This window comes from Chiloscyllium plagiosum, chromosome 2 (genome assembly GCF_004010195.1).
Source record: "Chiloscyllium plagiosum isolate BGI_BamShark_2017 chromosome 2, ASM401019v2, whole genome shotgun sequence".
In the NCBI taxonomy this organism is placed as follows: domain Eukaryota; kingdom Metazoa; phylum Chordata; class Chondrichthyes; order Orectolobiformes; family Hemiscylliidae; genus Chiloscyllium; species Chiloscyllium plagiosum.
The window spans coordinates 52,563,677-52,589,546 of NC_057711.1; the positions used below are offsets into that span (position 1 = coordinate 52,563,677).

Consider the following 25,870-nt stretch of genomic DNA (forward strand, 5'->3'; position numbering starts at 1 on the left):
TGACCTATCACCTTCATCCCCTCCCCCACTCACCTATTGTACTGTATGCTACTTTCTCTCCACCCTCACCCCCACCCCCCTCTAGCTTATCTCTCCACACCTCAGGCTCTCTGCCTTTATTCCTGATGAAGGGCTTTTGCCCGAAACGTTGATTTCGCTGCTCCTTGGATGCTGCCTGAACTGCTGTGCTCTTCCAGCACCACTAATCCAGAATCTGGTTTCCAGCATCTGAGGTCATTGTTTTTACCAGCAAAGAATGCACATTTATGATGGGGATTGCAATCAAATCACTACTGATGGACCTTGGTAATATTGAGGCTAAAGGTATGGTGCAGGACAGGAGTCACAGCCTGGGATGTCCATCTCATCACCTCTCATACTCACTGTATGCTAAAGATGGCTATATGTCTGATGCTTCCACACATTTTCTAAAGGAAAGGCTTGTCATGTGTCTGTCCTTTTGAAGGGAATGCTGTAACATTCAACTCTATGAGATAGCTAATGGCTAATTCATGTGTTCACTATTACCCTTCGCACAATGTTCTGTAGTGAACAGATGTACTAGTCGCAGTCCACTGTAGCTGAAGTACTCTTAACATTCTCAAGATGAGTGCCACCCCTCTGGCATGAATGACCCTTCACCTCTTCCCCCATGTCCTATTTCATTTGAATCCACTTTACATCAATGCACTCATTTTACCACCAAAGCTTGTGGATCTTGCTGGTCCTGCACCCTCCCAATATTAAGAAAAGAGTGACCATAATATGCATTAAACCCCCTCCCCCTCAATTTGAGACCATGCCATTCTCTCCAACACACTATCTGATCCTGTCCTACTAGCTGCAATTGCCCTCATCACTGTGACCATTTCCTCAGAGACACACTACAATTAGGATATTTTCCAGACCTGAGTGACCTGCAGCCTTGACAGTGGCACGAGCTAACCCATGAAACGTCCCTGGATTGTGATGACCCTCCACTCTCTGACTTACAGTAGCCCATCTCCTCGACTGTTTTAGGGGGAGTATCCCAATAGACTGAGAAGCAATACCCTGACTGCTTTTACTTGACTTTCAGGACTGACCATGGCACAAACCCAGGCATGGATCCCTGGACCAACATTGGATTTTAACTGCCTAATTGACCATGGCTATCTTCCTGGACTAGAATTGGCCCAGCCGTGGACTGTGATGTTACCCCCTGACTGACTAGAGTCCACCTTCCCCACAATAAACTCCTCCCTTTTAGACTTTTGCATGTTCTCACTCTCTTCAAGTTCCTTCAGTATGATTTCCATGTAAACTGCTGGCAGATGCTGCATTTCTGACATTGAAACATACAGCAACATGCTCATCCATTGAAGATTTTTACATGTACTTTTCACTGTTTTCTTGAGAGACAGCTTCATATCCCTCTCTCTACACGAAACCACTAAACCAGAAGCTTCCTGACTGTTTGTCTGCACAAAGCTACAACTAAAAAGCAGCTAAAATTGCCAAATGAGACCTTTAGGTCAAAAGTGATATCTGAGCCTGCATGATGAGAAGCAATCTGATACCCTAGCATTCTGAGATTGGCGTGATGCCATTGCCCAGTTGTGGGGAAGGAAATCCATTGCCATTAGTCACAGAGGCATTTAATATTGTTGAAGCATTTCCATGTCAAGCAAGGAAAAGGAAGGTGACCAGTTCAGTCAGGAATTCACTAGGACACAGCCAACTCAGCAGGTACCTGTTCAGTTTTTAGTGTTGAGTTCCTGAAACTTTGGGCAGGACATTGAAGTCATCTGACTTTAGAGCCCCTCCCCAAAAATTTAAAATATGGCTTATTATTTCAAAGTAGTAAGGATCGATGTTTTGAAATTCTATTTTATTTCCTGCTGGCTAACCCACCCTCTGCTCAAAATTATTTCATTATATAAATTACAGATGAATTTGCAACTGGGAAATCACTGCTACTTTTTAACTAACTTTAGAAATTTAAAACTCAGACATAGGTTGTAAACTTTTCAGTCTTTCCAGAGTATTGCCTAAAACATGTAATTACTTCAAATTTAATTGTATATAATGGATGATTCTTAAATTATGCATCTCTTATTTATAGATCTTGATATATGAAGGGTTCTCAGTAAATATTATATTTAGCTTTTCCACATATTGTACAGAAGAAAATATCCTTTACACAGGCATGCAACCCTGTAGAATAAGATTCTCTGTATTAAATTCTCCTGATTTACTTCCAGCAAGTCTTTGGTAGTCTATTGCTGACAGCTGTTCAATTCACTCTCTCAAACAATGCCGCATTAAAGTCTATTGCTGTCAATTCATTAAGATCAATTAAAGTCAATTTTGAGTTATAAACTGAGGGTTGGTCTGTGTAAATTAATATATATTCTTGTTTATAACAACATAAAAGTCTGATTTGTAATAATAATCAGTCTAAGTAAATTCTGCAAGTACTATTGAAACATTGTCTTGTTCATGTGGACATGTTCCTTTTGGTGCATTGCAATTATTAGGATTAAAGTTCCACTGGGCTTATAAGTAATGGACCATTATCCATGCAAAAAATAATCTGTACCTCCCCCACTCCTCATAACAGATAAACTCTTTTGCTTTTTTTCAAATCAAACCCGCAGTTGGGCCTTTCAGTAATCTAATAATATTTTATTTCTCTGTCAGCAGTCAATTTCATGAAAAGGAGAGTAGTCAGGTAATGAGAGAGGTACTGTAATAACTCACAAAATATCCAATTATAATATACTTTTCAGCAGGTTCTAGAAAGTTCTTCAGAACATGCTTATTTATATGAATCAAAGCAAACATTTTCAGCGCAATAGACAAGCTTCTTAACTTGCTCATGAATTAAGCTTGCTTCAAAATATTTTTAACCAAATAATATGTACGCCTGATCTATTGCATTGGGCAGAAAGACAAATCTTTTTCTTGATAGTAGATTTTGTATGTTTTTGTAATATTTTGAGTCAAATGTTCTTTGAAATAATTTGCAACTTATAAAAATGAAAGCTAGTATAAAAATTACTTTTACCTACTACTATAACAAGTTGTATTTTAAAGAAATAATACATAAATTAAATAATTCTGCATACTTATACATCTGATTTTCAAACACATATTTGTAATCTAAAACGATGAATGTGACTTTCCCTTAACTATGCAGCAAAACCGCTGAAATATTCCATCACTTTTGTAGACATTGGGACTTTTCAAGGTCTATCAATTGTCTTCTTCCTCATTCTGAAGCGTATTGAATATTGTTAATTTTCGTTTTCAATGGCTACCACACATTAGTATTTTTCACGGAAAATGATACATGAAGGTATCATGAACTCACAGGACAAAAGTCCAGCTTATGTTATGTCTTCATTCAACTGACTGTAACATTGATTCCTGCAGTGAGCACTTCATGGTAGAAGTCACATGAATATAGCAAGCCAGGAGGCACATAAGTGTAGCATTGCATTTCTAATCCAAACATCCCCCTTTTCTTACAAAAACAAAACGAATTACAAGGATTGTCTTTGACACAACTATTATATTCTCATGCAAGAGCAGTTTTTATTTTTCATCTGTCTCTGCCCATGCCATTGCACACAGTTTTTAAATTGTGCTGGCCTCTTAGTGGTACAAAATCTTGGCTATCCACCTGACGATATGGACAATTGCCCAGCTATGTCCTGTACATAGAAAGCAGGATAAATCTAAACTGCCAATTACTGCCCCATTAGTCTATTCTCAATCATCAGTAAAGTGATGGAAGGTGTCATCAACAGTGCTATCAAGCAGCACCTGCTCAGCAATAGCCTGCTCAGTGATGCTCAGTTTGGGTTCCTCCAGTGCCACTCAGTTCCTGACCTCATTACAACCTTGGTTCAAACATGGATGAAAGAGCTGAATTCCAGAGTGGGGTGAGAGTGACAGCCCTTGACATCAAGGCCTCATTCAACTGAGTGTGACATGAAGGAACCCTAGAAAAACTGGAATGAATGAGAATCAGGGACAACTGTTTGTAGGTTGGAGTCATACCTGGCACATAGGAAGATGGTTGAGGTCAGTTATCTCAGCTCCAGGTCATCTCTGCAGGAGTTCTCAGGATACTGTCCTAGGCCCAACCTTCTTTAGAAGTTTAATCAACAATCCTCCCTCTATTACAAGATCAGAAGTGGGATATTCACCAACGACTACACAAGATTCAGTACCATTCATGACTCCTCAGATACTGAAGTTGTCCGTGTTCAAGACAATATCCAGACTTGGTCTTATAGGTGGAAAGTAATATTTTCGTCACACAAATGGCAAACGATAAACATCTCCAATAAGGCAGAAACTAACCAGTACTTCTTGGTATTCAATAGCATTATCATTGCTGAATACCTCACTATCAATATCCTGGGGATTACCATTGACCAGGAACTGAACTGGACTTGCCTTATTAATACTGTGATTATAAGAGCATGTCAGTGGCTAGGAATACTATGGTGTGTAACTCATCTTCTGACATCCAATGTCCTATCAACCATCTCCAAACCAAAAATCAGGGTGTGATTGTATACTGCCAGTTCTCTGAACAAGTGCAGTTCTAACAGCATTCGAGAAGCTTGGCATAATGCAGGAAAGAGACCATGTGATTGATACCACATACACAGATATTTACTACCTCCACCATCAAAGCACAGTAGCAGCAATGTCTACTATCTACAAGATGTGCTGCAGAAATTCACCAAGGCTGTAAAGACAACACCTTTCAAAATCCATAACCTTTGTCATTTAAAAGGACAAGGGCAGATACATGGAATACTACCACGTGCAAGTTGCTCTTCAAGCCACTAGTCAATCTGACTTAGAAATATATATTGTGCCTTCAGTGTTGGTGGATCAAAATCCTAAAGCTGCTAAACAACATTGTGGGTGTTGGCCTAACAATTGGTTTGTGGTACAGAATAATGCCAGCAACATGGGTTCAATTCCTGCACCAGCTGAAGTTACCATGTAGGATTTTCCATCCTAACCTCTCCCCTCACTTGAGTTAAAAATCACACAACACCAGGTTAAAGTCCAACAGGTTTAATTGGAAGCACACTAGCTTTCGGAGCGACACTCCTTCATCAGGTGATCACAATTGAAAGCTAGTGTACTTCCAATTAAACCTGTTGGACTATAACCTGGTCTTGTGTGATTTTTAACTTTGTACACCCCAGTCCAACACTGGCATCTCCAAATCATGACCCCTCACTTGAAGTATGGTGACTTCCAGGTTTAAACACCACCAAATATCTCTGTCTAATGAGAAAGAAGCCCTATGGTCCAGTAGACTATGGAGACTTTATCTTTATTCTTTGTATCGAAACCAAATAGATTGCAGTGGGTCTCACCACCACCTTCTCAAGGGAAGAGCAATAAATACTGGCCCAGCCAGTGAAACCCACATCCTGTGAGTAAGTGAAATATTGAATCAGTAATAAAATATTTTTTGTAACTCATACCTTATGTTATTTATGTCTTCTGAGCAGTTTATAGGTTGTTTTCCAGACAGTTTCTTGAAACAGCCCTTTATGGAGCCAACCAGAAAGTAGGTCAGATTAGGCCTGGTATTGTGCAATGAGATTGGATGAATTAATCATCTCTAGGTAGCATCAACAATAATATGGTTGAATTTTACATTTAACTTGAAGGAGAAAAGAATGGATCTGTGACGATTTCTTAAAATTTAAGGAAGGGATATTCTAAGGGCACGAAAGGAGAGCAGGCTATGGCGAATTGAAAGAAAAGGTCAATACAGATGCAGTGGCAGACATTTAGTGGAGTATTTGAGGACACAAAATAAATATTCCAATAATTAAGAAACATTTCAAGGCATGGGCCTACCATCTGTGGTAAATTAGAATGGTGGAAGCTAATACCAAACTAATAGAAGACAATGTATGATTGTGAAAAGGCAAGTGGTCAGAAGATTGGACAGAATATATAAAATGGTAAAGAATGATCAAACAAATTATAAGATGGGAAAAATGAAAGTGCGAAAAAGAAAGCTAGCCAGAATATCAAAACAGATATGAAGAGATTCTATAAATATTTAAAGAAGAAAATAATTGGGCAGCACTGCTGCCTCACAGCACCCCATAGACTCAGGTTGGATTCCAACCTTGGACAAGTAGCTGTGTGAAGTTTGCACATTCTCCCTTTGTCTGTTTGGGTTTCTGCCAGGTCTTCCCACAGTCCAAAGATGTGCAGGTTAGGTGGATTGGTCATGCTAAATTGTCCATAGTGTAGGAATATACAGGCTAGGTGGATTAGCTGTGGTAAATGCAGGATTACAGGCATAGGGGAGTGAGTCTGGTGTGGATGCTCTTTATTGAGTCAACTTGATGGTCCAAACAGCTTCTTTCTGCACTGTAAGGATTCTATGATTAACAAAGTGAATGTTGGTAATATAGAAAGTGAGAGTGGAGAATTAATAATGGGAAATAAAAAAAATAAATGAACGGAACAGTTGTTCAATATAAAGGACGCAAGTCATATCCTTGAAGCAGCTATGAATCAGAAAATGTAGAAGAGATAAGAACTCAGGAAAATTGGTATTGATGTATTGATTTCACTTTTCTGAAACTCTCTTGATTTGGGGATTAGATTGGAAGATAACAACCATAACTCCTTTATTCCAAAGGGAGATGAACAGAAAGCAGGAAATGACAGGACAGTTTGCTTAACATCTGTCATAGGGAAACTATTATGGACTGTTTTTGAATAATTTCCAGCAAAACACTTTAATATTTTCAAATTACAGTCATTAGGAAGATTCAGCATGGTTCTGAGAAAGAGAAATCATATTTGGCCAATCTATTGAAATTCTTTTGAGCAAGTAACCTCTGGTGACCAAATAACCTGTAAATAAAGAGTAATATACATTGGTGCCTCGGAATCCGAATTTAATTCGTGCCAGGAGGCTGTTTGTATTGCGAAAAGTTCGGATTCCGAAACTATTTTCCCCATAGGAAATAATGGAAAGTGAATTAATCCGTTTCTGGGCCCAATAAAAAACATTTCCAAGACAGTTTTAACTGCAAATACACATGGTTAAGGTAAAATAAGATGAGTAAATGACCTAAATATCAAGTAATAATAATAAAAACAAGAAATAAATGTACTAACATGAAAATAACTTCATTTACCTTAGTGAGGAGTGCTAATGGTGCATGTGGAAGCTGGAGAGAAGGAAGGAGGGAGAGGGTTTACTGCTTGGAAAGTGAGTCACCTTCCATAATAACATCAGGTAACTGTGCTCTGGTGTTTGCTGTCTTTGTCTCTTCATTCTTGTAACACTAAGACCACTTGTAGAGGGCTGGGGCTCACTGGACTGGCTTTCTTTAGAGAACCACCTTTCCAAAATTGTCTGGTGTTGGCGACTTTTCTGAATTTTTCTGAAGTGGTCAATCACATTGTCATTGAACATGTTTATGCTCCTGTTGACCACTGTCTTGTTAGGATGCCACTTTTCAACAATGGCCTGTGCTTTAGACCACAGGAAGCACAGTTCCTTAATTTCAGCACTGGAAATGTTCCCACTAGCTCCCTCTTCCTCCTCTGAAGAAATTTCCTCTGCCACTTCTTCTTGCTGCGTCTTGTGGAGGTGCTAAAGTTCTTCTGTGGTGAGTTCATTCTTGTGATCCTCCACTAACTCCTCCACATCCTCTTCACTCACCTCCAAGCCCATGGACTTGCCCAGAGACACAATAACAGGCACAACAGGCGGTTCTTCGAAGCCTTCAAAGTCTCTTCCTGCAACACATTCAGGCCAGAGTTTCTTCCAGGCAGAGATCATTGTCCTCAGAGACACTTCCCTCCATGCTTTGTCTATGATTCTTAAACAATGGAGGATATTATAATGATCTTTCCAAAAGTCTCTGAGGGTCAGTTCAGTCTCGTTTGTCACCTCAAAGCATCTCTGGAACATAGCCTTGGTGTACAGTTTTTTGAAATTTGAGATAACTTGCTGGGTGAGAGGAGTATATTGGGGGGGCAAGAACTTCACCTTGATGAAGATATATTCACCCACCAAATCTTCTTCCAAGCCAGGCAGATGAGCAGGAGCATTGTCCATCACAAGAAGAGCCTTCAGGGGTAGATTAGTTTCCTCAAGATAAGCCTTCACAGAATCCACTCAGTGAAGAACTGCCTGGTAACCCATGCTTTCATGTTTGCCCTTCACATAACATTAAACTTGCTCTTCACAACATTGTTCTTTTTGAACACACGTGGATTCTCTGAGTGGTACACAAGCAAACGCTTTATCTTGCAGTCTCCACTAGCATTACCACACAACAAGAGAGTAAGCCTGTCTTTCATTGGCTTATGGCCTGGTAAAGACTTCTCTTCCTTAGTTACAAAGGTCCTCCTTGGCATCTTTTTCCAGAAGAGGCCTGCCTCATCACAATTGAACACCTGTTGTGCCACATACCCCTCAGTGGTCATAAACTCATTAAATTTCTTCACAAAATTTGCCACTGCATCCACATTTGAACTACAGCCTCTCCATGCATAACAACACTGTGGATCCCAGTTCTCTTCTTAAAGTTTTCAAACCATCCCCTACTAGCCTTAAACTCATCACTATCAGCACTACTTCCAGGCATGTCTTTTTTAAGGTCAGCATATAGGAGCCTGGCTTTCTCACAAATTATGCCCTCAGAACTGGGATCACCAACCAACTGTTTTTCGTTTATCCACACTGAGGAGTTTTTCCACCTCCTCTATAAACTTTGATCTCTTAGTGGTCAGAGTCGTTACACCTTTTGCCACATCAGCTGCTTTTATCACTTCTTTATTTTTCAGAATCGTACACACGGTCGATTTCAGTATCTCAAACATGGCAGCGAGATCAGACACACACATACCACTCTCATGCTTAGCTATAAGTTCTTTCTTCAACTCAATTGTCGTTCTCATGGACTTCCTCTTACTTTTATTTGCTTCACTGCTCTTCTTGGATGCCATGGTGAATGCACAAGGGTGATTATTTTAAAAAACCAGCACAAATCAAGGTGAAAACATGAGGTAAACTTGTGATGGACACACGAGAGATGCTTTCATTACTACTTCCGGGGACGAACTAAACAAACAATGTGCGACCTGAACGGTACGTGGTGTTCAGATTCTGAAAATGTGTTCGGATTTTAGGGCAAAATTTTCTCGAAATAATTGTTCAGATTCTGAGTTGTTCGAACAATAGGGCGTTCAGATTCTAGTTTTCCAGAAGGCATTTAATGTGGTGCCACATCCAATGGAATTATGGAATATAAAATCCACAGTATATGGGATAATGTATTGCATGGATAGAAGATTGAATGGCTAACAGGAAGTAGAGAATAGACATAGACAAATCTTTTCCAGATGGCAAGTTGTAACAAGTGATGTGGCAGTCGGTCAGTCAGTGTTGAGTCCTCAACTGTTTACAGTTCATATAAATAACTTGGATGAAGGGATAGAAGGTATGATTGCTAAACTTGCTGCAAAGTTATACAGAAAAGTAAGTTTTGAAGAGGATGTAAGGAGGCTGCAAAAAGACATGTTAGGTTAAATGAGAGAATGAATGTGATAATTGGAGTTTAATGTGGGAAAATGTGAAATTGTCCATCTTGGCAGGAAGAGCAAAAAAAGAAACCAAAGATGCAATCGTAAAGGGGTCTGAATACTATGGACTCTGGCAAGATTTGTGACAGAATTGGGTGAAAAGTGTAACAAGACCCATCTCAAAGCGGAGGTCATCTCGGGCTGTCTTTTATGCTTCTTACTAGTGACATGGTGGGATTTCAACTAGACAGTGACAAGATGTGAATTGACGACCATTATCGATTGATGGTCCCTCTTATGGTGCAGTCATAATGCCCCTTCCACTGGACCAGGAGTCCCAGTTTCAAGTCCCGTCTGCTCTAGAGTGGGTAATAATATCATTGAACAGGTTGATGACACAAGTATGTTAAATATAAAATACCAATCTTATTAAGTAATTTCAATATGGGAATCAAAATAAACACCGGGCAGAATCAGCCAACTGCTTGTTACGAATGAATTCTATAACATTGCTCACAAACCGGGACAATTTCCGCTGTCTGCTATTTCCATGACAAATGTCAGGAATCATGCAGGGCATCTCTGGGTGGACAGTGTGATTCTGTGTGCACAGTGGCCTTTCAAAGATGGCGTAGGTGCAAGGGATGCCAGTGTTTTTATCATTATGGGTTGAGTGGCATTTTATTCTGGGAAGAGTGCATGGTAAGATGGAGAGGAAATTGACATGAGAGATGCCATAGTGATGTGGATGGAATTAATGAGGTGAATTTGATACAATAGAATGAGAACATTTGTTAGATTTAATCCCCAAAAAACTCGACATAATTCAGACTTAGCCAAAAGCAACATAAGGTTCAACCCATATTATGTAACTACAAAGAATTCTGAGGTGTGGAGAAATCTGCATTTCCTTATCCATGATTTAAAAAATGGTTAGTATGCAGGTACAGCAAGTAATTAGGAAAACAAACAAAATGTTATCATTTATTTTGACAGTAATTGAATACTAAAGTATGGTAGTTATGCTTCAGTTAAAGAGGGCATTTGTGGTACCATGTACAGTATTGATCACTTTATTTAATGAGTGATGTAAATGCATTGGACCCAATTCAAAGAATGTTTACCAGATAAAAAACTGGAATGAGCAGCTTGCCTTATGAGGAAAGGTTGGATAGGCTGGGCTTGTATCTGCTGGTATAAGGGGTGTCTTAATTCAAACATATAAGATCCTGAAGTGTCTTGATGGAGTAGATGTGAAAATAATGTTTCCTCTTGGGGAAGAAGCTAGAACTAGGTTTGATCCAAGTCCTGTTGCTTCCTGTTTCACACTGTAGGGTGACTTTATCAGTTGCATCATAATATTGCATTACCAATGTTGCATCACAAATTGCTTGATTTTTGTGAATATTGCTTCTTGTCCTGTGCTCCAAAACCACTGCACATCCTTGGCAATTAGTTAGTGCAATGATTCAGATTCTGATGAAAAATTGCGCAAAAAGTTTGTTCAGCAGTTGGCAAATCCAATAAATCATTGCACTGCTTTTACAACTGTTTATCTCCACATCTCTGTTACAGCTCTTGAGGTTTCAGAATTCGGTTCTATTTCTGTCAGTGTGTGACCCATGTATTTGACATCAGCCATCTTTAATTTCTCTTGTTCAGCTTCACATTAATCTGACAAGTTCTGTCTATCAGTTGCACTTTTTAAAAAAATTGTGGACAGTTCTGGATTCTTCCATTGTGTCTCCATAAATGATGAGATTATCCGTTCCAGGTCACTCATTAATGATCGCATGGTGCCTATTTTGACATTACTCTAGAGCTATGAGTTACCAAACGGCAGGCACAGCCCTGTATCTCTTGCACGGTATCCAGACCGTAGTCAAAAAGCTACTGCTTTCATCCAGCTTCACTTGCAAGTAGCCATCCTTCATATCTAGGGTAGAGAAGCTTTTTTTGCCATTGCATGTTGTGGCAAAATTTCTTTTTTTGGAAGAGGTGGTGAGATTTCATCAGAAATGTATTTTGATTCCCTTGGGTTAATGTGTACGTTCAGATTTCCAAATTGTTTCACTGTTATCATGCTGCTAATCCATTCAGTAGGAATTGTCAGTTCTTAGCTATGGCTCCCCTTTCTAGCTCATCTATCGTGTTTTTCAGGCTGGCATTGAGGAGAGCTGGAACTTCCCTCAACAGAGCTGTATTGATCTGACATTCTTATCTACTTTGAGAGAATATTCTCCAGGAAGACATCCTCTCCCTTTATGCACATTGTTGTACTTATCTAGGATCTGGTCTATAGTCCTTGGCCAAGTGTAGTACAACACATTGCGTTGTCTCTTTTGGCATGTTAAGAGTTATCAGTTTAAGTTTTAGAGATGAGTGACTTTTGCTTGCTGTTTATGACCTGGAACTTGTTGAAGGCTTCATTTTTGGATTGCAACATTGAACCACTTCACACACATTTGTGAAGGTCATAATGTTGCACAATGCATCGGTGTCTATCTAGCACTTTATATTGACTTGAAGCGATAGATTACAACAGAAAATAGGCAAATGGAATGTGTGGACATGTGGCAAGTGAAGGTTAATGCAGAGAATTGTGAAGTGATACATTGTGATAGGAGAAACGAGAGGAGCAGCAAGGGACAGACCTGGGAGCATACATGCATAAAAAGTTGAAGGTGTTAGGGTTATTTGCAATTGTTAAAAAAAACGCATGTGTGACCTTGACCTTTATATATGGAAGAATTGAGTGCAAAGCCAAAGAAACTTTGATGAACCTTTATAAAATATTGGCTTAACTTTAACAGTTTATTCTGGACCCTGCAGTTTAGGAGACAGTGAAAGCTTTTGAGAGGATGCAGAAAAGATTTACAAAAACTGTTACATGGCTAGATTGGAGAAAGTTTAGGGCAGGAAGAGTTGAGAAGTGATTTGATAAAAGTGTTCAAAATCATGAACGATTAGACCAGTACTTCCCAAATTCTTTTTCCAAGCATGGCACCATTTTAATGCCTAATACATTATATGGCCCCAGAGTGAAAATCTGGGAGGTATGTGAGTTATTGAGATACAATGTCTTGCAAATTGATTTACAAGTCTTGCAAATCCCTGTTGAAATATAGTTTGAATGCTCTGTGGATTAAACAACCCTTTTCCACTTCTGCTCTCACAAGCTTCTCACACCTCGCCCACCTCCAACCCAATTGCAAACCCCCTTTCCTGCTGCCTCAGGTTTCTCATCACTTGTGCAGCTCCCATCACCACCATCCCTCACTCTCCTTGGTTTTCCATGTACACACTTTTGCCTCACAGGTCTGGGTTCACAGTAATTTCCAAGCAGCAAAATGGAGCTACAATGAGAAAACATTTGGGAAATATTACCTGATCTAGCAATCTTAGTTTTGTGATTCCCCTAGTAGTCCCAGGGTAACCTTTCATACTGAACTGGTGATTTTTCTATTAAGGGGCTTGCCATTATTTTAAGTTGTGGTTCTCTAGTTACATCCAGCCTATCGCCTCACCACTGCCTCTTCCTTTATTACTGTTTTGGTCACATTTCTTACATAGATATACACTACTTACTTAGTTTGCCAGCCATATCTTATACTTCAGACAATATTCGAGATTCCCCTTTTTGGTCTATTGTTTTCTGTCTTTCAGCTAATTTCTTATCCACTCCCAGGTCTTTTCCTAAATTTCCAAAGCTTTGAGCTTGATCTCATTTAGACATTTCTCAACTCCTTTTTGGAAGCATAAGTGAAACACAAAGAGGATTCTGCACATTTTTGCTGTTGTGGAAGAAGTGAGGCATGTAGGAGTTTTCAAAAGAACCATTGGAGATGCAGATTATGAGGTGATTGGTATTTGTCAGCCTCATGAGAGCAGCAATATAATCCACAAATTCAATGACAGGTGGTGAGGAACCAAATCTCTTCATGCAAGTACAGAAGGCCCCACTTCCTGTGTAATGAATGGTTATACAATCATTTTTTTCTTTCCGTGACTGAGATAGAATAGACATTCCTTGTGCGTATCTCAGTCACCATCACATTAGATTAGATTAGATTAGATTAGATTAGATTAGATAAAAGTGTGGAAACAGGCCCTTCAGCCCAACAAGTCCACACCGACCCGCCGAAGCGCAACCCACCCATACCCCTACATTTACCCCTTACCTAACACGACGGACAATTTAGCATGGCCAATTCACCTTACCTGCACATCTTTGGACTGTGGGAGGAAACCGGAGCACCCGGAGGAAACCCACGCAGACACGGGGAGAACGTGCAAACTCCACACAGTCAGTCGCCTGAGGCGGGAATTGAACCCGGGTCTCAGGCGCTGCGAGGCTGCAGTGCTAACCACTGTGCCACCGTGCCGCCCATGATGTAGTGGTGAGATTCCTTAGCAAGAGAAGTAATGTACAGACACTGAATTTTTGATAGATAAAGCTTTCCTCAGAAAATAGCATTGAGGATAACTCTCCGATGTTGAATTTGACTTATTATTTGCATTTCTTTCTTTTATGGCGTGACAGGGGTTAAATATTCTGAAGAAGCGTCACTAGACTTGAAGCATTAGCTTTGCTTTCTCTCCACAGTGGTTGATAGACCTGCTGGGTTTCTCCAGCAAATTCTGCTTTTTTTAAATGCTCTGATGGACTGGAACAGGATCTGACAAATGGTGTCTTGAGCTGAGCCATTAATTTTGTTTCTCTCCTCAGACGCTGTCTGACCTGCAAAGGTTTTTCATTTTTTAAAATTACTGTTTTTTTCAGATTTTCAGCATCTGTGGTATGTTGCTTTTGTATCCGTCATGCAGCAGCCTGACATTTTTCAATAAAAATCTGGAATTAAGATCTGGAATTGTCCTGAGAGTCCTCAATATTAAATCTGGACACCATGAAGTATCATGGCACCAGATGAAACATGGGTAAGGAAATCTCTTGCTGATTAGCAAAACCATCCTCCTTCAGCTGATAAATCAGTACTTCCCATGTTGACAACAGTTGGAGGAAGCACTGAGGGTGACAAAGGCACAAAGATCCAAGTGGAGGATTTCAATGTCCACCACCAATAAAGGCTTGGCAGCAGCACTACAGATTGAGCTGATCAGGTCCTAAAGGACATAACTGCTAGACTGGGACTACGGCAGGTCATAGAATTCCTACAATATGGAAGCAGGCAATTCGGCACATTGACCCTCCAAGGAGCATCCCATCCAATCCCAGCCCATACCCTATCCCTGTGACCCAGTAATTCCCATGGCTAATCCACCTGGCCTGCACATCCCTGGATGCTATGGGAAATTCAGCATGGCCAATCCACCGAACCTACACATTTTTGGACTATGAGAAGAAACTGAAGTACCTGGATGCAGACACAGGGACAATATGCAAATACTCTTCACTTGCCTGGATGAATTGAATTCCAAAAAAATTCAAGAAAGTTGACAACATTGAGGTCAAAGCAATGACTGTTTGGCACTCTCACGCCATCTTTAACATGATGCACAGAAACAGCAGTGTGTACATCTAGAAACACTAGCATTGCTGTTTCTCACCAAAGCTCCTTCAACTTCCCTTTCAAAATCTATCATCTCTCCCACCTGTAAAGACAAGAGCAGCAGATAAATGAGAATACAGCCACCTGGAAGTTCCCCTCAAAGTCACATATCATTTTGACTTAGAACTAAATTGCTGTTCCTTCACTGTCACTGGGTCAAAATCTTGCAACCCCCTTCTAACAGCACAATGGGTGGAAGTACACTCCAAGGACTGCAGAAGTTCAAGAAAACAGCTCACTGCCTGCTAGGATTTTAAAAAATTTCACCATCAAACTGTCACTTATTCTGAAATTTGAAAAATTCTGAATTCCAAAAACCAGCTGGTCTTGAGCATTTTGGATAAAGGATTATGTGCCTGTACTTGACAAAATGTCTTTTGAATGTTGAAATTGTACTCACTACTATCACTTCCTTTGGCAGCTTGTCCCATACACCCACCACTCACTGTGTGAAAAAGTTGCCCCTCAGATCATTTTTAAATCATATCCCTCTCACCTTAAACTTATGCCCTCTAGTTTTGGACTCAGGGGAAATAACCTTGGCTATTCACCTTATCTATGCCCCTGATGATTTGAAAAATCTCTATAAGATCAACCCTCAGTCTCCTACACTCGAGGGAGAAAAGTCCTTGCCTATCTAGCCTCTCCTTTTAACTCAAACCGTCCAGTCTTGGTTACATCCTTGTAAATCTTTTTTGCACATTTTCCAGTTTTATGGCATCCTTCTTATAGCAGGGCGACCAGGATAGAATGCAGTACTCCAAATGTGGCCTTACCAATGTCTTGAACAGACGTGATGTCACAATTCCTGTATTCACTGCTCTGACCAATGAAGGTAAGCATGCCAAACACCTTCTCCATCACTCTGCCTGTCTGTGAAGCTACTTTCAAGGAACTATGTTCCTTGGTCTCTCTGTTCAACAATGCTCCCCAGGGCCCTACCATTAACAGTATAAGGTTTGACTTACCAAAATGCAACACTTTGCATTTATTTAAATTAAACACCATCTGCCATTCCTCAGCCCACTGAACCAGTTAATCAAGATCTCATTTTATTCTCAGATAATCTTCTATCAGTGTCCAATTTTGGTGTCATGTGCAAACTTACTAACCATGCAAAACATATTTTTATTCAAATTATTTATATAAATGATGAACAACAGTGGATTCAGCACCTATCCTTGTTGCACACTGCTGGACATAGGCCTCCAGTCTGAACGACAAACTTGTACCATCTCTCCTAATGTCAAGCCAGTTTTGCAACCAATTGGCTATCTCTCCCTGTGATCACCAAACCTTGTCAAAGGCCTCGCTAATGTTCATGTGGACAACATCTACCACTCTGCCTTCATGTATCTTCTTGGTCACCTCTTCAAGATATTCAATAAAGTTCATGAGACAGATTTTTGATGCACAAAGTCATGTTGACTATGCCTCATCAGTCATTGTCTTTCCAAATATAGAACCTGTCTCTTCAGATTCCTATCCAACAACTTATTCACAACTGACATCAGGCTTATCAGTCTATAGTTTGCTGGCTTTCCTGACAGCTTTTCTTAAATAATGGCATGACATTAGTCACCCTCCAGTCTTCCAACATCTTACCCACGGCTGTTGATGACGTAAATATGTCTGCTTGGAGCTCCACAATTTCTTCCTTGGCTTCCCACAATGTTCTGGGATATACTTGATCAGGTATTGGGGGATATATCTATCTTTATGTATTTTAATACCTCTAGCATCTCCTCTTCTGTAATGTAGACTCTTCAAACTGTCATTATTTATTTTCCTGAGTTCCGTAGCTTCCATATCTTTCTCCACAGTAAATGTTGACATGAAATAATCATTTAGGATCTCACTCATCTCCTGTGGTTCCACAAATAGATGGCCTTATTGAAGCTATCTCATGTGCTCTTTTTGCCTTCCTGATTTCCCTCTTAAGTGTATTCCCAGAATTCCTGTACTGTACAAGGGATTCACTTGAGCTCAGCTGTCTATAACTGATATATGCCTCCTTAATTTTCTTGACCACAGCTTCAATATCGCTAGTCACTAAAGTGAACTCAATTGGCATCAGAGAAAATTCTCCACTCATTGGAGTCACACATACACAGGTACATGGTCCAGCTCAATGAACAATGCCCAGAGTATCAACTTAACTCAGGGACCTTGGTGAGTGAGAGAATTTTAAGGGTTGATCTTTTTATAAAATCTACTGAAGTTTGTACTTTGCATTTAAATTGACTTTAAAATTAAACTGTCATTACTTTCAGTCTTATTCAGTAATGAACAAGTTGTCCACAGTTGGTTAATTGAATAGCACACTAGAACTGGTTTTCTAACCAACAGGTCTTGACTCAGATAATTGGAATTGCAGCTAGAATGAATACAGGAGAATTTGCTAAAGCATAAAATAATTAGTGCCACATATAGCTTCATGGTGCATGGCGAGAATGAATACTTACTTAACTTGAGAATTTGGTGAGTGAGGGAATTTGACACAGTGCAGGAATTATTGCTGTTCTGATCTTTTATGGGGTAAGGAGTGATCTGAGTGAAGGCATGAGAGACAGAATGACTGATTTTCAACTTTAATTTTTTTTCTCCAAACTGGTTTAAATTTTTCCAGGGAAATATAAGTAATACCTTAAATAGTAACTTAATTAGTTAAAAAACCTTTTTAAAATTCAGTCATAGAATGTGGATGTCACTGACCAGGGCAATATTTGTTATCCATCCCTAAATACCCAAAGGCCAGTTGAGAGTCAATCATATTGCTTTGGTCTGGAGTAACATGCAGGCCAGACCAGATAAGGATGGCAGATTTCCTTCCCTAATGGGCATTAGTGAACCAGATGGGTTTTTTCCAAAAATCAGGAATTGGATGCCATTTAACACTTAATCACACATTTTTTTTAAAAAATTGAATTTAAATTCCATCATGTGCCATGGCAGGATTTGAACCAGTGTCTATATAACATTACCTGGGTCCTTGGATTAATAGTCTAGCGATAATACCACTCAGCCATTTCCTCTCCTAAACCTTGCCTTCTGTAGAAATAATCATGAAATATTTCTAAATGTAAACTTTAATTAGTTAAACAAAATATGACAAAGTTGTCACGGTAGATGATGTGCTGCAACTGGAGCTTGAGAGGTTAGGAGGACATCGGTAGGATCTACAGCAACCACATTTCATTAAGTCTTTCCTCAGAATTAATGTGCTGCGCCTGTGCTTTGAACACCATGAGACATCAGGAAAGGCAAACATTACTTGAACACTTCATTCCAGGAGGTAGTTTCATCCCTTAGGTTAAATACATCAAATTTACCCTGTGGTGAAAGGGTGGTGTGGTCATGAATGAATTTCCAGACAGCACAGGAGGAATGTCAAAGTCACAGTTACATTTTTTGTTTCTGTCATTTCTTATGGATGTTAGCAACAATGCCAGCATTTTTTGCTATTGTTGTAGGTGTGGAGTCAAGTGGAGATTAGACTGAATAAGGCTGGCCGATTTCCTACCCTGAAGGGCATTAGTGATCGTGGCATTAGTGATAGTGCCAATGTTATGGTTTCCATCACTGATGATGTTGATGCTATCAGTCTCACTGAGACTCATTTCATATTCCGCATTTAATAATTTAGTTTAAATTCTACCAGCAGTCATGGTGGAATTGGCCTATAGATTACTAGTCGAATGACATTACTACCATACTACAACCTCCCTCATCATCTGAGTCTTGAGCTTTATGTAGTTTGTGTGGATGAGAGCAAAGACTGCAGGAAGATTGAGCATACTGATTTCAGCATTGTGGAACAGTGCATCATTCAAGTATTGGGATTGTAAAAGAATGCAACAGTGTTAAGAAACAAAATAGGTAGGATATTAGACATTATTCTCTGCATTAGAATTTGTAAATCTAAAGAGTGTGTTGTCTGCCCAGTGTCAGTGTTAAAGATATCTACACAGGACTCGTGAGGAACATGGAACTCCAGTTGTGTGAAACGTACAGGTATAAATGGCCTGGAGTTAAAAAAGAGATTTAGGTTGGATTAAGGAAGACATTCTGCAAAATGAGTATGAGCAGCTCAGAGCTAAATAAAAATGCAGAGTTACAAAAGCAATTTTGTTTGGATTACTACCTGAGACGTGTAAATTAGCAGAAGATAACAAAAAATCAGAGAATAGAATATATGGTTGAAAGAATGGTGCGGGAGCCTTGACTTAAATATGATGAGGACCAAGGTTTACATCTCTTTCTCTCTTTCTCTCTCACACACAGACACACACATCAGGTAAAGGAAAATGAATTGAAAAACGATATTTATTTTGGGAGTAAAACACTTTTTACCAGTAATGGTTAGTTTTAAGGTATGAAGTGGCCAGGTAGCTGTTGATCTGGCAATCTGGCCCACATAGATAGATCAATAGACATGTAAAGTTGCATCTACGGTCTTGACAGATGCAATTTGCTGAGGAAATACAACAGACATCTTCCAGATGTCCTTCCAGAAGACAATCAGGTTTCACTCTGGACTCACAACAGGGTGTTTCAGAAAGACAAAAGGATGAGCTGGGAAACCTTGGCCTTTTCAAGCTTTCTGCCCCAGTTGTATCATGATGTCTGAAGGTAAAGTCAATTCTGGTACATTCACACAGCCACAATAAATGGAAGCTGAGAGTTGAGAACATTTCAGAATGAAGTATGTCACTGTATAGAGGATTATACTTGTTTATGTGAAAGCTGCTGCCTACAGAGAGCTGGCTACACCCTTGAAGAAAGTGAACTGGCATTCTGCCCAAGGAAGAATCAAACTTGGAAAAGCTTTATGATTGAAATTGGTGCCGTGCTGGTAAAGTGGACTGCCTGGTTTATTGGTGAGGTCTAATTATTGAATGCACTATTTTATTTGCAATTTAAGATGCAACTTGATATGCCTGCTAATTTATGCTGGGCTTATTTTGATTCTCATTCATATTGAAGTAAATATTACAAGAAGCAAAATGTTCAATGATTTCTTCATTTGGGGTGATTCTGCAAACTTCCTTCTTTTGGTTTGCAGATTCCTACATGGATCATAGCAAAGGTCTCATAGGAAAGGATTCCCTTGGCAAGCATGAGCAAGAGTAAAATGTCACGTTCAATTTGAGGGTGAGAACCTATTGTCAAAAACTGGTATCTGAAATTTAAATAAAGACAATTACAAAACTATGAAGATAAAGTTGGCTACAGTGGTATTGAGAATAGGTTAGGAGTTAAGATGCTACAGAAGCAGTGACAGCATTTAAGGAGGTATTTAGTAAATCTCAATGAAGCTGCATTCCACTGAGGAAGAAAGACTCTAGGAGAATGATGAAGCATCTATGCCTAACGAAGGAAGATAAGGATCATACCAAATTGAAAGGAAAAGCATACAATAATACAGAGATTATTGGTAGGCAAGAAAATTAGGAAGACTTTGGAAATGGATGGTTTAAAAATGTGAAAAATTAGAATGACAGTAAACTAGCAAAAAACGTAAAAAGAGTCTGTAAGAGTGTCTATAAGTATATAAAACACAAAACAGTAATTAAGGTGAGCATTATTCCCTTAACAGATGAACAATGGATAATTACAGAATGATAGAGAGTTTGAAGAATTACTTGTCATCAAGATGAAAGACATAAATTATATTCTAATAACAATATGCCAAAATATAAAAACAAAATTAAGGGAGATACTTAACCATCTCAGATTAGGAAAATATTTTAAAAATGCGAGGAAAACTAATAGGTCGAGTTTCCTGTACCTATGACAGATACCCTGTTGTCTTAGAAAAAGTGACTGCAGAGATAAAGGATGCTTTGGCTGTAATATACCCAATGTCCTCAGATTCTGGAAAGGTTCCAGTGAATTGGATATCTGAAAATGTCATATATCTATTCAATAAAGGAGAGAGAAAAAGGAAAGTCTAGGTCATTTACTCTAAAGTTTGTAATTGGGAAGATGCTGAAATTCATATTCAAGTATTTAGTAGCTGAACCTTGGAAAATTATTACACACTTAAACAGAGTCAATATGATTATATGAAAAAGAAATTGTGTTTGACAAATTAATCACAGTTTTTCAAAAATAAAGCAAGCAAGTGAGGGAGGACTGGGAGATATTTGGATTTTAAAAAGGCATTAACTAAGCTAAAATGCTACAACACAATATGAGATTTCATGGTGTGGCAAATACTACATTGGAGTGGATCGATGATTAGTTAACAAAGAGAAAGTAGAAATTCAGGATAAATAGTTGATTTTCAGGTTCTCTAACTGTAGCTATTGGAATGCCATAGGAATCAGTTTTGGAGCCTCAACAATTTACAAATGATTTGAATGAAATTATCGTGTATGCCAGACAAATGTGCTGACAATACCAAACCAGGCACAAAAAAATAGTTGTTACAGTAACACAAGAGTCCACAAAGATTTATAGAGAGGCGAGATAAATGGACATAAATTTGGCTGATGGAGTATAATTTGTGAAAATTGAAGTTGTCCACTTTGGTCAGAAGAATAGAAAATTGGAATATTAACCAAATGGAGATAAACTGCAGAATGCTGCAGTGTAGACGGATCTGGGATCATTTTACATGATTCACATTGTTAGTATGCAGGTACAGCAAATAGTTAGGAAAGCAAATGAAATGTTAAACTTAATTGCAAAGGGAACGGAGAGGAGCAGATGGAGTTTAATTTGGATAAATGCAAGATGTTACATTTTGGTAAGACAAACAAGGGCAGGACTTTTATAGTTAGTGGTAGGGTCCTGGGCAATATTATCAAACAGAGAGACCTAGGGGTTCAGGTACATACATTTTTGAAAGTTGTGTCACAGGAAGATAGGATGATAAAGAGGGTGTTTAACATGCTTGTCTTTAACATTGCTCAGACTATTAAGTTATAGGAACAAAAATAGAAATTGCTGGAAAAGCTCAGCAAGTCAGGCAGCATCTGTGGAAAGAAATAAAGAGTTAACATTTCAAGTCTAGTGACCCTTCCTCAGAACAGGTTAACTCTGATTTTTCTATAGATGCTGCCAAACCTGCTGAGCTTTTCCAGCAATTTCTGTTTTTGTTTCTGAGTTTCAGCATCCACAGTTCTTCAGGTTTTCATTGTGTGTGGGAGTTGTGCCATTATGTTGAAGTTGTACAGGACATTGGTGAGGCCACTTTCAGAGGAACGTGTGCAGTTCTGGTTGTCCTGCTATAGGAAGGACATTATTAAATTGGAGAGGGTGAGAAAAAAATTACAATGGAGAGTTTGAGTTATAAAGAGAGGGTAGAAGTGTAGGAGGTTGAGGGATGACCTCATAGAGGTTTATAAAATCACAAATATCTTTTCCCTAGGGTCAGGGAGTTCAAAACTAGAGGGCATATTTTTAAGATGAGAGGAGAAAGATTTAAAAGCAGACAATATTTTCACATCAGAGGCAGTTCGAATGTGGAATGAATTCCCAGTGGAATTGGTGGATGATACAGTTACAATATTTAAAAGATATTTGGACAGACACATGAATAGAAAACATTTGGAGGGATGCAGGTCAAACATAAACAAATGTGACATTTAGTTTGGGAAACTGTAAGGTCTGTTTCCATGCTGTATGATTCTATGACTCTAGGAGCCTTGCTACAACTGTGCATTGGTGAGATCATACCTAGAATATGCATACAGTTTTATTCCATTATTTTGTGATTTTCTTTCTTTTTTCTAGGGTATAGCATCCTTGGCTGGGCCACTGTTAGACCCATCACTAAATGCCCTTGGAAAGGGGACAGTGGATATATTTGTATTACAAGCAGTTCAAGAAAGGCTCACTGATTTAATTCCTAGGTTGAAAAATTTGTTTAATTGTGAATGTTGCACTGGTTGGACCTGTATTCATTTGATTAAGGAAAATTAGAGGTGATCTTAGCAAAGGAATCTGAAGGGACTTGACAGTTTCTGAAAGAATATTTCCCTTTATCGGGGTGTCTAATACTGGAGGCACAGTTTTAAAATAAGAAATCCCTTAATGAGAAGGAATATTCACTCAAAGGGTGTTAGATTTTGAAATTCTATGCCCCAAGAATAGTGCAGCTTGGATTTTTGTATTATTCAATTTGAGTTGGAGATTTCTTTCATCAACAAGTGAGTTAAGGGTTATGGGAGACAGACAGGAGAGTGTAATTAAGGCCACAATTAGATCAGCCATGAAGTTATTGAATGATAAAGCAGATTTGAAGGACCAAAAGGCCTTCTCCTCCTCAAATTCTAATGTTCCATCGAAAATGGAAACCTTTTCCTTTTCCACTTTCATGCCATGAAGTAAATAGTTTCCTGGCCTGTACAAGGCCAATCACTCCCAATATGGTTCTTGAACTTTGATGACCTGTACAACAGCTGGATGAGAATGAACACAAAGTAACTAATCAATATATATCTAAGCAGAGTCAAAAAGTGTGGGGTTGGAAAAGCACAGCCGGTCAGGCAGCATCTAAGGAGCGGAAGAGTTGACGTTTTGAGCATAAGCTCATCATCAAAAACATGAAGAGCTTATGCTTGAAACATTGACTCTCCTCCTCCTCGGATGCTAGCTGACCAGCAGTGCTTTTCTAGTGATACACATATTGATTCTGATCTCCAGCATTTGCAGTGCTCACTTTCTCTTATATATCTAAGCACTCCTGAATTAAATAATGAACATTGGTTTGACACACTTGCATGCATATTAACTGCATATCATAGAATCAAAGAATTGTCACACTGCAGAAGGAGCCACTTACTGAAACATTATTAACAAGTTCTTGTTTATATTACTGGAAACATGCAAAAGAATAAAGGTAAAATGCATTTGTTTTGGTGTGATGTCATGTGAAGTTTAATGTTGTTTCTGTGAGGTACAATGTAATATTGAAGAAATGAATACATTCGGATTAGTAGCAAAATGATTGAAATATCCTTTGAGAAAGGGGAACAAAAGCTGCCTTTGTTTCACTGGTACTTATCTTCCATTTGACTCATGTTACTTTGCTATTCTTACTTTTGCTGCTTGAGAATCCATAGTCATTTTAAGGAGTGAAAATTGAAGATAATATTGTTGGTTAAAGCTGCCAAATCTGCAATGGCTTTCAAGCAAGAAGGGTAACAATTTCTGGCAGAAAGCTATATGAATCTAAGGCCTTTACAATCGGAATAAAGGAATGTCTCACGCATGCAAAGGCACATGTTCATTTACAAACCTGCAAGATCTGCTTTTGTTATGTTAGCATCATCAGTTATTACACAGGTGGTTCTAAACTCGAGAAACAGAATATAAAATGTTAACCATTCTGATCTACAAATGTTCTTGTGTGCAAGGTCCTCACTTTATTGGATTGCTATTTGTACTATTTTTTTAAAAATGAAATAGATAGGTGTCTGCTGTGATAAATACTTGGTTGAAATAAAACTGTGGCATGAGAAAGGGCACTTAAAAAGCTCCAGATATTCATCACAGACACCAGATATTATAGAACTGGCTCGAGGTTCAAAATCTCCCAACATTCTGTTCTGTTGCATGAATAGTCGTTATTGAAATTGGCAAGCACTGAGTTGAAACAAATCAATTCAACAACATTGAAAATTGTCTGGTTAGCAGTTATACTTCATCAATGCCTTACATATCCTCTGGATATTCCAAAGAATTTTATCATAAATGAGATAGTCTTTTGAAAAATAAAGGTAGATTTTTATATCTACATTCTTGGCATTAAACTTTGCTTAGGGAGAAGTACAGAAAGGAAAATCAAATAACAAGAATGACAAGCCTCATCATTGGAAATGAAGGACAATCAAATAAAAGGGTTTTGTTACTGGCGTTCAATTTCTGTTGAATTTTCCTCAGCAGATGATCCTGACTATGTTCTCCCCAAGGAAATGTTTTACACTCAGACGATAAACTCGTTAAGTTTCTGGAGTGTGGTTTGAACTCATGACCTTGTGACCTGGAGGCAAAAATGCAATTACTGAACCATAGTTGTAATTTTGGGAGGCTCTTAAACAATGTGCTGGCATTATAATCAACGTTGATCCAGTTCCCAACTAATATCTACATACTTGCACAGTTCAGTAGGGTTTACTTGGCAACAATAGAGAATAGAACCTCTGGATGATTTTTGATTCATTCTGTAGTTGCAAAGCTCTGACGTCAATTGTGGACTTCAAATGGTAAGCTCAGATAATGAATTTTACTCTTTCCCTTAGTTCCCAACACTCCTCATAAGTAGATTGCCTCATTGTATATTATTTTATGTCTGGCAGTCTTCGACTTGAATCAGTTCTCAAAAATTGATCTTATAATAAAGGCAAGCTGCACAGTGGTTTGTAGACAGTAAAGACTGCAGATGCTGGAAGCTGCATGGTGGTTTTGTTGGAACTGGAATCACTTTTGGGGTCACTGAGTGAAAAATATTTAATTCACCAGTGTGTTGAGAAAGAAACAAAACACACAGTATATTGTCCATTATGCACAATTGTATGGTTAAAAAGAGAATTGAAAAAAAATTGAAATCTAAGAAATTGGATTTTAGAAACTCTACTGAGGTAAGTGTCACATACTGTAAGTACAGATAGATGTGTCCCACAAAGTGATTGGAGATGTGTCAACACTTATGAATCATCATGGACGGATGCAAGGTATTTGAAAGTGACCTGAAGTGACTT

The 25,870-nt window shown here is 38.8% G+C and overlaps 2 long non-coding RNA genes across 2 annotated transcripts in view; both read left to right on the top strand.

The window, feature by feature from the left end:
• LOC122559732 overlaps positions 1 to 25,870 on the top strand; it is a 217,498-nt gene that overhangs the window by 81,606 nt on the left and 110,022 nt on the right. The gene's annotated exons all lie outside the window — the stretch shown is intronic.
• On the top strand, positions 7,938 to 22,583 carry LOC122559727. The gene is made up of 4 exons (XR_006314520.1): positions 7,938 to 8,015; positions 10,285 to 10,290; positions 12,907 to 12,912; positions 22,574 to 22,583. It is a non-coding gene; the product is annotated as an uncharacterized LOC122559727 (long non-coding RNA).